Here is a 16,191-nt window from a genome sequence, read left to right on the forward strand (position 1 = left end):
TAGAAGGTGTAGGTGTGCGCTAAGATCTCATCCTGGTGCTCGAGAAGCACCTCTCCATCCCATAAACAGGGAATGCTGACTTCCATCGTTAGGGATGGCACCCGCAGGGTTTGGGTACGGGTGGAACCACCCCATACCCTTACCCGTCCAATTTGAACTCACCCATCACCCATAGCTATACCTGCTAGTGGGTACAATTTTTTCCAATACCCGTCACCCGACAGGGTAAATGGATACCCGCGGGTAAAAACACACATGTTTGAATAACATTAATTTGAGCATCACATAATTATAAACAACAACATACAATCATATTTTATGAACAACAACACATAGTAACATAAATACATACTTATAAACAACAACACATCTAAAACAACAACACATTCTATAAAAATCAACACTTCCTTGTAAACAACTACACTTCAAAACATCAACACATATACATAAATAGTAGCACATTTTCATAAATTTCAAGTTGACAAACTCACGACAAAGTGTAGAGGTAATTTTCCCATATTTGTAAGGGTACATGGGTATGCGGGTATGGGTTATGTGATCCCATACCCGTACCCGCTCTACCCGATGGGTTTGAGATTTTCCTATTAATATACCCATGGGTAACATTTTGCCTCATACCCTTACCCTGATAGGGTTTTTGCCCGCAGGGTACATGGGTAATGGGTACCCATTGCCATCCCTATTGATATGCCTCCAATGTATCTACTTTTCCAAGCACTTTTGGCCTTGTTTTGGACTCTAACTTGCATGATTTGAATGAAACTAACCCATACTGACGTTGTTTTCAGCAGAATTGCCATGGTATTATTTTTGTGCAGAAATAAAAGTTCTTGGAATAACCTGAAAATCAACGGAGGTATTTTTGGAATATACAAAAAATACTGGCGAAAGAATCAAGGCCAGGGGCCCACACCCTGTCCACGAGGGTGGGGGCGCGCCTACACCCCTAGGCGCGACCCCTGCCTCGTGGGCCCCCTGGTGCTCCTCCGACCTCAACTCCAACTCTATATTCGTGTTCGGGGAGAAAAAAATAAGAGAGAAGGATTCATCGCGTTTTATGATAAGGAGCCGCCGCCAAGCCCTAATCTCTCTTTGGAGGGCTGATCTAGAGTCCGTTCGGGGCTCTAGAGAGGGGGATCCGTCACCATCGTCATCATCAACCTTCCTCCATCACCAATTTCATGATGCTCACCGCCGTGCGTGGGTAATTCCATCGTAGGCTTTCTGGACGGTGATGGGTTGGATGATATTTATCATGTAACTGAGTTATTTTTGTTAGGGTTTTATCCCTAGTATCCACTATGTTCTGAGATTGATGTTGCTATGACTTTGCTATGCCTAATGCTTGTCACTCGGGCCCGAGTGCCATGATTTCAGATCTGGACATATTATGTTTTCATGACTATATGTGAGTTCTTGATCCTATCTTGCAAGTCTATAGTCACCTATTATGTGTTATGATCCATTAACCCCGAAGTGACAATAATCGGGATAATTACCGGTGATGACCGTAGTTTGAGGAGTTCATGTATTCACTATGTGTTAATGCTTTGGTCCGGTACTCTATTAAAAGGAGGCCTTAATATCCCTTAGTTTCCAATAGGACCCCGCTGCCACGGGAGGGTAGGACAAAATATGTCATGCAAGTTCTTTTCCATAAGCACGTATGACTATATTCAGAATACATGCCTACATTACATTGATGAACTAGAGCTAGTTTTGTGTCACCCTATGTTATAACTATTGCATGAGGAATCGCATCCGACATAATTATCCATCACTGATCCATTCCCTACGAGCTTTTCACATATTGTTCTTCGCTTATTTACTTTTCTGTTGCTACTATTACAATCACTATAAAACCAAAACTGCTACCGTTACTTTTGCCACTGTTACCATTGCTATCATATTACTTTGCTACTAAATACTTGGCTGACGATATTAAGTTTCTAGGTGTGGTTGAATTGACAACTCAGTTGCTAATACTTGAGAATATTCTTTGGCTCCCCTTGTGTTGAATCAATAAATTTGGGTTGAATACTCTACCCTCAAAAACTGTTGCGATCCCCTATACTTGTGGGTTATCAAGACTATTTTCTGGAGCCGTTGCCGGGGAGCATAGCTCTATTCTTTGAGCCATTTGGGATTTATATCTGCTAGTAACTATGAAGAACTTGAAAGATCAAAGAACCAAGATTTTTCCCTCAACTACGAGGGGAAGTAAGGAACTGCCATCTAGCTTTGCACTTGATTCACCTTCTGTTTTGAGCAAACTTGCAACACCTACACCTGCTATTCATTCTGATATGTCGCATGTTATTGATGATGCCACTTCTGGTTTGCATGATACTTATGATGAAACTACTTCTATGCTCGATACCTATGTGCCACTAGGTGAATTTATTGATGAACAACTTGCTCGGGTTAGAGAGAATGAAATTATTGAAAGTGATAATATTGATGAAAGTGATGATGAAGATTCTCCCCCTAGATATGAATTGCCTGTTGTGCCTGAGGGTTATGTTATGGATGAAGAAACTGCTAGAGACTTCTTAGCTTGCATTGATAGATCTGATCTTAAGAAATTATTAGCTAAGCTTAAAGAAAAGTCTTTGAATGCTAGAATGAAATATGACCCTGCTTTTGCTACTTCACCTATCTTTATTACTGATAAGGATTATGATTTCTCTATAGACCCTGAGTTAATTACTTTGGTTGAATCTGATCCTTTTTATGGTTGTGAATCTGAAACTATTGTGGCACATCTTACTAAATTAAATGATATAGCCATCCTATTCACTAATGATGAGAAAACTCGCTATTACTTTATCCTTAAGTTATTTCCGTTCTCATTAAAGGGTGATGCTAAAACATGGTTTAATTCTCTTGATCCTGGTTGTGTGCATAGTCCCCAGGATATGATTTATTACTTCTCTGCTAAATATTTCCCCGCTCATAAGAAACAAGCTGCTTTGAGGGAAATATACAACTTTGTGCAAATTAAAGAAGAGAGTCTCCCACAAGCTTGGGGGAGGCTTCTCAAGTTACTTAATGCTTTACCTGATCATCCTCTTAAGAAACCTGAAATACTTGATATCTTTTATAATGGTACCAATGCTTCCACAGACTACCTGGATAGTTGTGCTGGTTGTGTTTTCAGGGAAAGAACTGGTGATCAAGCTGAATTGCTATTGAATAATATGTTGAGTAATGAAAATGATTGGACACTTCTAGAACCAACTCCTAAGCCAACTCCAAAGAAAATGGGTATTCTATTTCTCAGTCCTGAAGATATGCAAGAGGCAAAGAAATCTATGAAAGAAAAAGGTATTAAAGTTGAAGATGTTAAGAATTTACCACCTATTGAAGAAATACATGGTCTCGATAATCCAACACAGGTAGTAAAGGTAAATTCTCTCCATAGATTTGATGATGGTGATATTCCTCATTATAAGTCTGCTAGCTAATGTTTAGATGAGTTTGATAATCTTATTGTTAAACAAGAAAACTTCAATGCTTATGTTGGTAGACAATTGAAACACAATGCTGATATGCTTGAACACTTGAGTGATTATATGTCTAGAGTTAAAGGTGAGCTTAAACTTATTAGTAAACATGCTTCTATGGTTACCACTCAAGTAGAACAAGTACTTAAAGCTCAGAATGATTTGCTCAATGAATTAAATAATAAGAAAAATGATAATGCTGTTAGAGTTATGACTAGAGGGGTAAAATGACTTAGGAACCTTTGTATCCCGAGGGCCACCCTAGGAGAATTGAGCAAGATTCTCAGAGAACTAATGTTCATGCACCTAGTTCTTCTAAGAAGAAGAAAAAGAAAAATGATAGGACTTTGCATTATTCTAGTGAACCTGTTGTTGACACACCTGAGAATCCCAATGATATTTCTATTTCTGACGCTGAAACACAATCTCATAGTGAACATGAACCTAGTGATAATGTTAATGATGATGTTCATGTTGATATTCAACCTAGCAATGATAATGATGTAGAGATTGAACCTGCTGTTGATCTTGATAACCCACAATCAAAGAATCAACGTTATGATAAGAGAGACTTCGTTGCTAGGAAGCATGGTAAAGAAAGAGAACCATGGGTTCAGAAACCCATGCCTTTTCCTCCTAAACCATCCAAGAAAAAGGATGATGAGGATTTTGAGCGCTTTGCTGAAATGATTTGACCTATCTTTTTGCGTATGCGTTTGACTGATATGTTGAAAATGAACCCTTATGCTAAATATATGAAAGATATTGTTACTAATAAAAGGAAGATACCGGAAGCTGAAATTTCCACCATGCTTGCTAATTACACTTTTAAGGGTGGAATGCCAAAGAAACTTGGAGATCCAGGAGTACCAACTATACCATGCTCCATTAAAAGAAACTATGTTAAAACTGCTTTATGTGATCTTGGAGCTGGTGTTAATGTTATGCCTCTCTCTTTATATCATAGACTCGATTTGAATAAGTTGACACCTACTGAAATATCTTTGCAAATGGCCGATAAATCAACTGCTATACATGTCGCCATTTGCCAGGATGTGCCTATTGTGATTGCAAATGTTACTATTTTAACGGACTTTGTTATTCTTGATATTCCCGAGGATGATAGTATGTCGATTATCCTTGGTAGACCCTTTTTGAATACTGCAGGGCCTGTTATTGATTGCAACAAAGGCAATATCACTTTTCATGTTAATGGTAATGAGCATACGGTACACTTTCCGAGGAAACAACCTCAAGTCCACAGTATCAATTCTAATGGAAAATTTTCAACAATCACTATTGGAGGTTTTGAATTTCCTCTTCCTACTGTCAAGAAGAAATATGATATTCTTATTGTTGGGGATGTGCATATCCCCGTTGAGGTAACCTAGTGTTATTCGAAATTTCTCCGGTTTCATGTTATTCGAAATGAGTTTGTTAACAAGACCTGATCAACCTTGTTAGTGGATTCCTTTTGATGAGCATGAGATGGATGAAGTTAGAAAGCACAACTTTCTGTACCCTCTTTTTACTTTCTGTTATTTATATTAAATAAAGTAAAAATAGTATTTTATGTCGGTTTTCTGAATTATCCTTGCAATAAAAAATACCTCGAAATAAAAAATTGTCCAAATGCCCTGAAAATGAAATATGATTTTTTTCCAGAATATTTAAGAATTATTGGCACTGAGAACACACCTGGGGGACCCACCATGTGCCCACGAGGGTTGAGGGCGCGCCCACCCCCCTGGGCTCACCCCCTGCCTCGTGGACCCCACGTGGGTCCCCCCACTTATCCTTGCACCCACACACTTCGTCTTGCTCCAGAAAAAATCACCCACCAGCTCAAACCCGAGTTCTAGGTCATCTTGCTGCCATTTTCGATCTCCTTGCTCAAAGCTCCAGTCACAAAACTTCTTTGGGGGATTGTTCTTTGGTATGTGACTCCTCCAATGGTCCAATTAATTTTTGTTCTAGTGCTTTAATTATTGAATTTTTTTGCTACTTAGGTGACCCTGTTCTTGAGCTTGCATGTCAAATTTATGTGGTCAAAAGTAGTTTAATGCATGATATAGCCTCTAGACACTTGTAGGAGTAGTTTCTACCAATTTTGTTGAGTTTGGTTCACTTTTATTTTGAGTCACTAAAAATTTCAGAAATTTTTCAGAGGAAGAAATATGTTTAGGAAAATGTACCAAGGTGGTTCCTCAAGGAAGCAAGGCACAAGGCCCGCAATACGCGAGCCGGACAATGAACTACCAAGGGAGGCTCAAGTGCGGCCTTGTGAATGGCTGTCAGAGGATTTCATGGTTCGGGCAGGCATCAAGGAAGAATTTGACGTATATGTGCGTAACGCTGATCTGGAGAGCTTCGAGGCAGATAAGTGTTGGCGATACCTCTACTTAACTGATTTATTTGTGAGAACGTTTAAATTTACATCCTTGCGCAATTCTCACGCTGTCCTATTTGATCTTTATGATAAATATTATACTATGGGCTTAGAAGATCTTAATACTGCTTGTAAACTCCCACAGTGGGGTAGTGCTAGTGAACCTCCCAAATATGAATTTAAAGAATTTCTTGCTAGTATCACTATGGGGGAATCTAGAGAAATAACACAAGCTACCATAGGGAGCATTCATTTTCCTGCCATATATTATTTTGCTCTCTTTATAGGTAGATGAATTAATGGTAAGGATGAGGCTTGTCACATGTGCGTTCTAGATCTTAGTGTCCTCAAGAGTGCTGTTTTAGGTGATAAACAATATAACTTGGGGGCTATTGTTGCACGTAGGTTGCATCTTAATGGTTTAACTGGAGATTTGTTTGGTGGAATTTATGCAACTCGTGTAGCTAACTTTCTTGGTATACCCATGCGTGGGGATGATATTGAGTTGCCTCCTGCTTATCTAGATTATAATTCTATGGTTTTTCATCAATTTGTTGAGAGGAACGATCAGTTCCTCCAGTACCGACTAATTTTTGACAGACGGCGCACCTTCCATGTTGCTCTTCCTGCTCCGGCTTTCTTTGACTTTCAGACAAAAGGGAGATATGTTATAACCAGGAAGGAGGCGAGCGAGTACGAGAGGAGGACGGAGGCAGCTCGCCTCCAAGCTACAGCTCATGAGGCAATTGCCGCTGCCTCTCAGTACGACCCCAGCTACAACTTTGATCCATGGGCATAGACCAACTTAGGCCAAAAGCCTAAGCTTGGGGGAGTACGTATTTCTCACCGACATTACATTCATGTTCACACACTCATGCTAGTTGTTGGTGCTCATACTTTTTCATTGTATCATCCATGCTAGTTTATTTTCTTTTTAAGCTATCTTTTTGTGTGTTTGAAAAACCCTAAGAAAAACTAAAAAAATAGTTGTAGCTTTTAGCTAGTTTACTTTCCATGCATGTAGTAGTAATTAAAAAAGAAAACCCAAAAAGATTTCTCGTTCTTCTTTTGCTTGTTGGGTGCTTTCCCGTGTAAATAGTTTTGTTTCTTTTCTTTTTCTTTGGGGGTCGAGAGGAGAAGACCATCATGAAAATGTTGAGTGGCTCTCATATGCATTATTGTTGATCTAACAAAGAGCCCATATTACCTTGTCTTCTCTCTTGAGTTGAATGCTTGCAGATTCCAGCTTAGTCCAATGCACGTGCACTATTATTATTATCCACACTATTCGGTCGTGCAAGTGAAAGGCAATAATGACGATATATGATGAACTGATTGAGATGAGGAAAGCTGGTACGAACTCGACCTCTCTTGTTTTTGTAAATATGATTAGTTCATCGTTCCTGATTCAGCCTATTATGAATGAAACATGTTTGCAATGACAATTAGAGATTATAGTTTCTTATGCCATGCTTAATTTGCTAGGAGTTTATAATGGTTTACCTTGCGTGCCAACATGCTATTAAAATGGTTGTGATGTGGTATGATAGGGTGGTATCTTCCTTTGAACGATTCGAGTGGCTTGACTTGGCACATGTTCACGCATGTAGTTGAAACAAAATTAACATAGCCTCCATGATATTTATGTTCATGGTGAATTATATCCTACTCATGCTTGCATTCGGTGTTGATTAATTTTAATGCATGTTCATGACTGTTGTCGCTCTCTAGTTGGTCGCTTCCCAGTCTCTTTCTAGCCTTCACTTGTACTAAGCGGGACTATTGCTTGTGCATCCAACTCCATAAACCCCAAAAGTTATTCCATATGAGTCCACCATACCTTCCTAAATGCGGTATGTACCTGCCGTTCCAAGTAAATTTTGTATGGGCCAAACTCTAAACCTTCAAATGAAATTTTGTTTTGTATGGTCGAATAGCTCATGTATCAACTAGGGCTGTCTGTATCTTCCATGCTAGGCGAGTTATTCTCAAGAGAAGTGGACTCCACTCCTCACTCACGAGAAAATGGATGGTCACTGGGATGCCCAGTCCCATGCTCAAATCAAATCAAAATAATTGCAAACAAAACTCCCCCAGGATTGTTGTTAGTTGGAGGCACCCGTTGTTTCGGGCAAGCCACGGATTGATGTTTGTTGGTGGTGGGGGAGTATAAACTTTACCATTCTGCTTGGGAACCATCTATAATGTGTGTAGCATGGAAGATATCGAGATCTCTCGGTTGTTGTGTTGACAATGAAAGTATACCGCTCAAAATATTATTCACCTCTAATTTCAAAACCGAGCTCCGACACCTCTACAAATCCCTGCTTCCCTCTGCGAAGGTCTTATCCATTTACTTTTATGTTGAGTCATCATCCTCTTATTAAAAAGCACCAGTTGGAGAGCATCGCTGTCATTTGCATATATTATTGTTAGTTTACATTGAGTATGACTTGACTGGATCTCTTTTACCATGAATTACAATTTCCAGTCAGCCCTTGATCTTCAGGGGTGCTCTGCATTTATTTTTTGCAGTCTCGGAAAGGGCTAGAGAGATACCATCTTGTTATATCATATTATGATTGTTTTGAGAAAGTGTTGTCATCCAAGATTTATTATTATTGCTCGCTAATCGATTATGCCATTGATATGAGTAAACATGAGACCTAAATGTTATTGTGAATATGGTTAGTTCATAATCTTTGCTGAAAACTTGAATGTTGGCTTTACATATTTACAACAACAAGAGGAAACATAGTTTGTAAAAGTTTTGCTTTATCACTTTCAGTTTGTCAACTGAATTGCTTGAGGACAAGCAAAGGTTTAAGTTTGGGGTAGTTGATACGTCTCCAAGGTATCTACTTTTCCAAACACTTTTGGCCTTGTTTTGGACTCTAACTTGCATGATTTGAATGGAACTAACCCGGAATGGCGCTGTTTTCAGCATAATTGCCATGGTGTTATTTTTGTGCAGAAATAAAAGTTCTTGGAATGACCTGAAAATCAACGGAGATTATTTTTGGAATATATAAATATACTGGCTAAAGAATCAAGGCCAGGGGGCCCACACCCTGTCCACGAGGGTGGGGGCGCGCCTACCCCCTGGGCGCCCCCTGCCTCATGGGCCCCCTGGTGCTCCTCCGACCACAACTCCAACTCTATATATTCGTGTTCGGGGAGAAAAAAAAAGAGAGATGGATTCATCGCGTTTTACAATACGGAGCCGCCGCCAAGCTCTAATCTCTCTCGGGAGGGCTGATCTGGAGTCCGTTCGGGGCTCCGGAGAGGGGGATCCATCGCCATCGTCATCATCAACCTTCCTCCTTCACCAATTTCATGATGCTCACCGCCATGTGTGAGTAATTCCATCGTAGGCTTGCTGGACGGTGATGGGTTGGATGAGATTTATCATGTAATCGAGTTAGTTTTGTTAGGGTTTGATCCCTAGTATCCACTATGTTCTGAGATTGATGTTGCTATGACTTTGCTATGCCTAATGCTTGTCACTAGGGCCCGAGTGCCATGATTTCAGATCTGAACCTATTATGTTTTCATGAATATATGTGAGTTCTTGATCCTATCTTGCAAGTCTATAGTCACCTATTATGTGTTATGACCCGTTAACCCCGAAGTGACAATAACCGGGATACTTACCGGTGATGACCGTAGTTTGAGGACTTCATGTATTCAGTATGTGTTAATGCTTTGGTACGGTACTCTATTAAAAGGAGGCCTTAATATCCCTTAGTTTCCAATAGGACCCCGCTGCCATGGGAGGGTAGGACAAAAGATGTCATGCAAGTTCTTTTCCATAAGCACGTATGGCTATATTCGGAATACATGCCTACATTACATTGATGAACTGGAGCTAGTTCTGTGTCACCCTATGTTATAACTATTGCATGAGGAATCGCATCCCACATAATTATCCATCACTGATCCATTGCCTACAAGAATTTCACATATTGTTCTTTTCTACTGTTACAATCACTATAAAACCAAAACTGCTCCGTTACTTTTTCCACCGTTACCACTACTATCATATTACTTTGCTACTAAATACTTTGCTGCAGATATTAAGTTTCCAGGTCTGGTTGAATTGACAACTCAGCTGCTAATACTTCAGAATATTCTTTGGCTCCCCCGATGTCGAATCATAAATTTTGGTTGAATACTCTACCCTTGAAAACTATTGCGATCCCACATACTTGTAGGTTATCACCTATCCATCGTTGACCATTAGCCTGGAAGTAAGCAATGTTAGCATCCCTTTTTAAGAGCCAATTCCGGCCCTCAATACGTTCCGAGAAGAGCTCCTCCCCCTTGAAAATCTCCATCAGGGAGGCCTCCAGGGTGTATCACTGCATCCATTTGTCGGTAGAGAGGCTGGAGCTATCTGCAAACACATCCAACACCTTAATCTGATCCAAAAGGAACCCTCTACGGGGCCGCAATTCAGCACCCAGGTTGGCCCCAACCCAGTGAATTGGCATGCTGACTTTGCGCAATGGTGCCAAACATCAACCACACAAAACACCCGGGGTGGAGCTTAAAACTATTTTATATGTGCAAAGATGAAGGAAGCAATTTTAAATAAACTAAAGAATGTAGATTAATTATTTGTTTGAATTCTCGGTTTTCCAAAAGCATTGGTTCAACATGGAACGGTTACCCTCAACATACAATGGAAAACAAGATTTTGTGCATTCACCACATTAATCGACAACAATTAGAGTCCAGATCCCAAAGCTTAGCCTCACTCTCCAACATTTACTGCTTCCTCGAGATCAAAGCTAACCTGCCGTACTACACCCCAAGACAAGTTTGCTTATGTGGCAGCTAATTAATGAGGAGAGAAATGTTTGGGGTAACATATTATGTTACCATCACATGCGCTTCCTAAGAAAAGTTGAGTCTACAAGCTAATAAATGCAACCATATATGAACTACTTCTATGAAACTTAGCACTATGAAGGTAGTAACATTGTCGTCGTATTCTCACACCATATGCCATGTGGTGGCTTATCTACTGTAGTTTGAGCCGAAGTGTGCCGGTGGGTTTCAGATGAGATTGGGCACAAGCAGTGCAAGACACATGACGTACCCAAGTTTTAACACGTCGATCGCATGCGCAATTGTACAGGAGAGCTGACCTCTGAAACCCTGCATTTTGCGATCCTACATGGGAGAAAGACCATTAGGTTTCTGAGGAGCGTCTCAGGTGCGAATCCTCACTGCTGTTTATCTGCATCCTCTACTTCGACTATGTCCTCGACCTTCCCGACATCAACATGGGTGAAAACCTTGATACCGCCAAGAAGGCTATCGTGGATGCTGCCCTCCTGCCTTTGACCTGGCCAACCGAAGGGTACGATCTCTTCATTCCTCTCCTGTTTATCCTTGTGTTAGGGCATCTCCAACAAGGACCCCCAAAATGCCCACAAACGTCCCGACTAATGTGTCCGAACATAGTTTGCCATCAAACAAAGTAGGGATGGCACCCACGGGGTTCGGGTACGGGTGGAGCCACCCCATACCCTTACTCGTCCAATTTGAACTCACCCATCACCTGTAGCTATACCTGCTAGTGGGTACAATTTTTTCCCATACCCGTCACCCGACAGGGTAAATGGATACCCGTGGGTAAAACACACATGTTTGAATAACATTAATTTGAGCATCACATAATTATAAACAACAACATTCAATCATATTTTATGAACAACAACACATAGTAACATAAATACATACTTATAAACAACAACACATCTAAAACAACAACACATTCTATAAAAATCAACACTTCCTTGTAAACAACTACACATCAAAACATCAACACATATACATAAATAGTAGCACATTTTCATAAATTTCAAGTTGACAAACTCACGACAAAGTGTAGATGTAATTTGCCCATATTTGTAAGGGTACATGGGTATGCGGGTATGGGTTATGTGATCCCATACCCGTACCCGCTCTACCCGATGGGTTTGAGATTTTCCTATTAATATACCCATGGGTAACATTTTGCCTCATACCCTTACCCTAATAGGGTTTTTGCCCGCAGGGTACATGGGTAATGGGTAACCATTGCCATCCCTAAAACAAAGTATCCCATTGGTCCACGGACGTGTTCGATTGTCTAAAATCCCGCACCGGATGCAAAACAGGGGGAGCCTTGTGAATGTCTGATAACCCACAAGTATACGGGATCGCAACAGTTTTCGAGGGTAGAGGATTTAACCCAAATTTATTGATTCGACACAAGGGGAGCCAAAGAATATTCTCAAGTATTAGCAACTGAGTTGTCAATTCAACCACACCTGAAAGACTTAATATCTGCATCAAAGTATTTAGTAGCAAAGTAATATGGAAGTAGCAGTAACAGTGGCAAAAGTAACAGTAGCAGATTTGTAGCAATCGTAACAGTGGCAACGGAAAAGTAACTTAGCAAAGATCAATATGAAACGAGCTCGTAGGCAATGGATCAATGATGGATAATTATGTCGGATGGCATTCATCATGCAACAGTTATAACATAGGGTGACACAGAACTAGCTCTAATTCATCAATATAATGTAGGCATGTATTCCGAATATAGTAATACATGCTTATGGAAACGAACTTGCATGACATCATTTGTCCTACCCTCCCATGGAAGCGGGGTCCAATTGGAAACTAAGGGATATTAAGGCCTCCTTTTAATAGAGTACCAGACCAAAGCATTAGCACTTAGTGAATACATGAACTCCTCAAACTACGGTCATCACCGGGAAGTGTCTCGACTATTTTCATTCCAGGGTTGCCGGATCATAACACGTTGTAGGTGACTATAACTTGCAAGATAGGATCAAGAACACAAATATATTCATGAAAACATAATAGGTTCAGATTTGAAATCATGGCACTCGGGCCCTAGTGACAAGCATTAGGCATAGCAAAGTCATACCAATATCAATCTTAGAACATAGTGGATACTAGGGATCAAACCCTAACAAAACTAACTCGATTACATGGTAAATCTCATCCAACCCATCACCATCCTGCAATCCTACGATGGAATTACTCACGCACGGCGGTGAGCATCTTGAAATTGGTGATGGAGGAATGTTGGTGATGATGATGGCGATGATTTCCCCTCTCCGGAGCCCTGAACGGACTCCAGATGTGGCCTCCCGACAAAGAACAGGTGGTGACGGCGGCTCCATATCGTAAAACGCGATGAATCCTTCTCTCTGATTTTTTCTCCTCGAACGTGAATATATGGAGTTGGAGTTGAGCTCGGTGGAGGTCTGTGGGACCCACAATACCAGAGGGCGCACCCTAGGGGACGGGCGCGCCCTCCACCCTTGTGGACGGGGTGTGGGTCCCCTCTGGTTGATTCTTTCGCCTATATTTTTTATATACTCCAAAAATAATCTCTGTGAAGTTTTAGGTCATTCCAAGAACTTTTATTTCTGCACAAAAATAACACCATGGAAATTTTGCTGAAAACAAAGTCAGTCCAGGTTAGTTTCGTTCAAATCATGCAAATTAGAGTGCAAAACAAGGGCAAAAGAGTTTGGAAAAGTAGATATGATGCAGACGTATCAGCTCCCCCAAGCTTAACCCATTGCTTGTCCTCAAGCAATTCAGTTGACAAACTGAAAGTGATAAATAAAAACTTTTACAAACTCTGTTTGATCTCGTTGTTGCAAATATGTAAAGCCATCATTCAAGTTTTCAACAAAGATTATGAACTAAACATATCCACAATAACATTTAGGTCTCACATTTACTCATATCAATGGCATAATCAACTAGTGAGCAATAATAATAAATCCCGGATGACAACACTTTTTAAAAACAATCATGATATGATATAACAAAATGGTATCTTGTTAGCCCTTTCTGAGACCGCAAAACATAAATGTAGAGCACCTCTGAAGATCAAGGACTGAGTAGACATTGTAATTCATGGTAAAAGAGATCCAGTCACAGTCATACTCAATATCAATTATAACAATGCATAAAAATGACAGCGGTGCTCTCTAAATGGTGATTTTTATCAGAGGATGATGACTCAGCAATAAAAGTAAATAGATAGGCCATTCACAGAGGGAAGCAGGGATTTGCAGAGGTGCCAAAGCTCGAGTCTTTTAAAATAGAGATAAATAATATTTTGAGCGGTATGCTTTCATTGTCAACACAACAACCAAGAGATCTCGGTATCTTCCATACTAGATACATTATAGGCGGTTCCCAAACAGAATGGTAAAGTTTATACCCCCCACCACCAACAAGCACACTCCATGGCTGGTCCAAAACAACGGGTACCATCCAACTAACAACAATCCTGGGGAGTTCTGTTTGCAATTATATTTTGATTTGATTTGAGCATTGGACTGGGCATCCCGGTTACCAGCCATTTTCTCATGAATGATGAGCGGAGTCCACTCATTGTGAGATTAACCCACCTAGCATGGAAGATACTGACAGCCCCCAGTCGCTACATGAGAGATACAGGCATACAAAATAGATTATCATTGAAGGTTTAGAGTTTGGCACATGCATATTTACTTGGAACGGCAGGTAAATACCGCATATAGGTAGGTATGATGGACTCATATGGAACAACTTTGGGTTTACGGAAGTGGATTCACAAGCAGTATTCCCGCTTAGTACAAGTGAAGGCTAGAAAAAGACTTGGGAGCGACCAACTAGAGAGCGACAACAGTCATAAACATGCATTGAGATTATCCAACATTGAATGCAAGCATGAGTAGGATATAAATCACCATGAACATAAATATCATGGAGGCTATGTTGATTTTGTTTCAACTACATGCGTGAACATGTCCCAAGTCAAGCCACTCGAATCATTCAAAGGAGGATACCGTCCCATCATACTACATCACAACCATTTTAATTTGCATGTTGGCACGCAAAGTAAACCATTATAAACTCCTATCTAATTAAGCATGGCATGAGTAAATATCATCTCTAATTGTCATTGCAAACATGTTTCATTCATAATGGGATGCATCAGGAATGATGAACTAATCATATTTACAAAAACAAGATGGGTCGAGTTCATACTAGATTTTCCTCATCTCAATCCTTTCATCATATATCATCATTATTGCCTTTCACTTGCACGACCGAACGGTGTGAATAATAATAATAGTGCACGTGCATTGGACTAAGCTGGAATCTGTAAACATTTATTCAAATGAGAAGGCAAGGTAATATGGGCTCTTTGTTAGATTAACAATAATGCATATGAGAGGCACTCAACATTTTCATCGTGGTCTTCTCCTCTCGACCTCCAAAGAAAAGAAAGAATTTCAAATAAACATAGTGAAATGTTTTTGGAGCTTTTGTTTTTCTGAAGGAAGTAGAAAAAGAATGAGAAAAACTATTTACACGGGAAAGCTCCCAACAAGCAAAAGAAGAACGAGAAATCTTTTTGGGTTTTCTTTTAGTACTACTACTAAACAAGCATTGAAAGTAAACTAAACTATAACTATTTTTTTGGTTTTTTCTCAAGGTTTTTCAAACACACAAGAAGAAAGCGAGAGAAAGAAATAAACTAACATGGATATACAATGAAAAAATATGAACACCGACAACTGAAATGAGTGTCTGAATCAATGTAATGCCAGTGAGAAGTACGTACTCCCCCCAAGCTTAGGCTTTTAGCCTAAGTTGGTCTACGCCCATGGATCAAAGTAGCCCTCTCTGGTGTATTGAGGAGGATCCTGAGGGTTCCACTGGTTCGTGAGCTCCTGTGGTTCCCACTGATAAATAGACTGTTGATATGGATCAGGTGATGGTTCTGGCTTAGGAACTGTGGATCGCGTCCCTTCCCAGTATGCATGAATGTCCGCGGTCAAAACGAAGTACCTGCCTGAATGAATATCGAACAAAGCAGGAGCTGGCAAAGTAATAATCTAAAAAGTATCCTTACTAAATACCATGTTATAAATGAGTCTCTTTTCCTTATCATAGCGAATAAAATTATGTGCTACCATGCTTTCATAATCTAAGTATATAGTGGGTAGTAGCTTCTCCTCCTTTTCATCGTGCGTAATGTGTATCTCGAAGCGACTCGCAAGGCGGGAGGCGAAGATACCTCCTAAAATAGGACCCTTTGTATTGTTTAAATTTAACCGTCTAGCAACCATAGCGCCTAAACTAAAAGTTATATCACGAAGTAAAGCATGGTGCAAAATGGCAAGGTCAGGAGCACTAAAACCTCCACTGTCCCCGTGACCAATTAAACATCTCCCAACA

General features: G+C 40.2%; 1 pseudogene; it reads left to right on the forward strand.

Annotated features, from left to right (window-relative positions):
* The first annotated feature begins 2,186 nt into the window (after window positions 1-2,186).
* On the forward strand, window positions 2,187-15,777 carry LOC147960626 (uncharacterized; annotated as a pseudogene).
* Window positions 15,778-16,191: the final 414 nt, after the last annotated feature.

The sequence above is a fragment of the Triticum urartu genome, chromosome 7A, assembly GCF_056163025.1.
Source record: "Triticum urartu cultivar PI428250 chromosome 7A, HENAU_Tu73, whole genome shotgun sequence".
Lineage (NCBI taxonomy): Eukaryota > Viridiplantae > Streptophyta > Magnoliopsida > Poales > Poaceae > Triticum > Triticum urartu.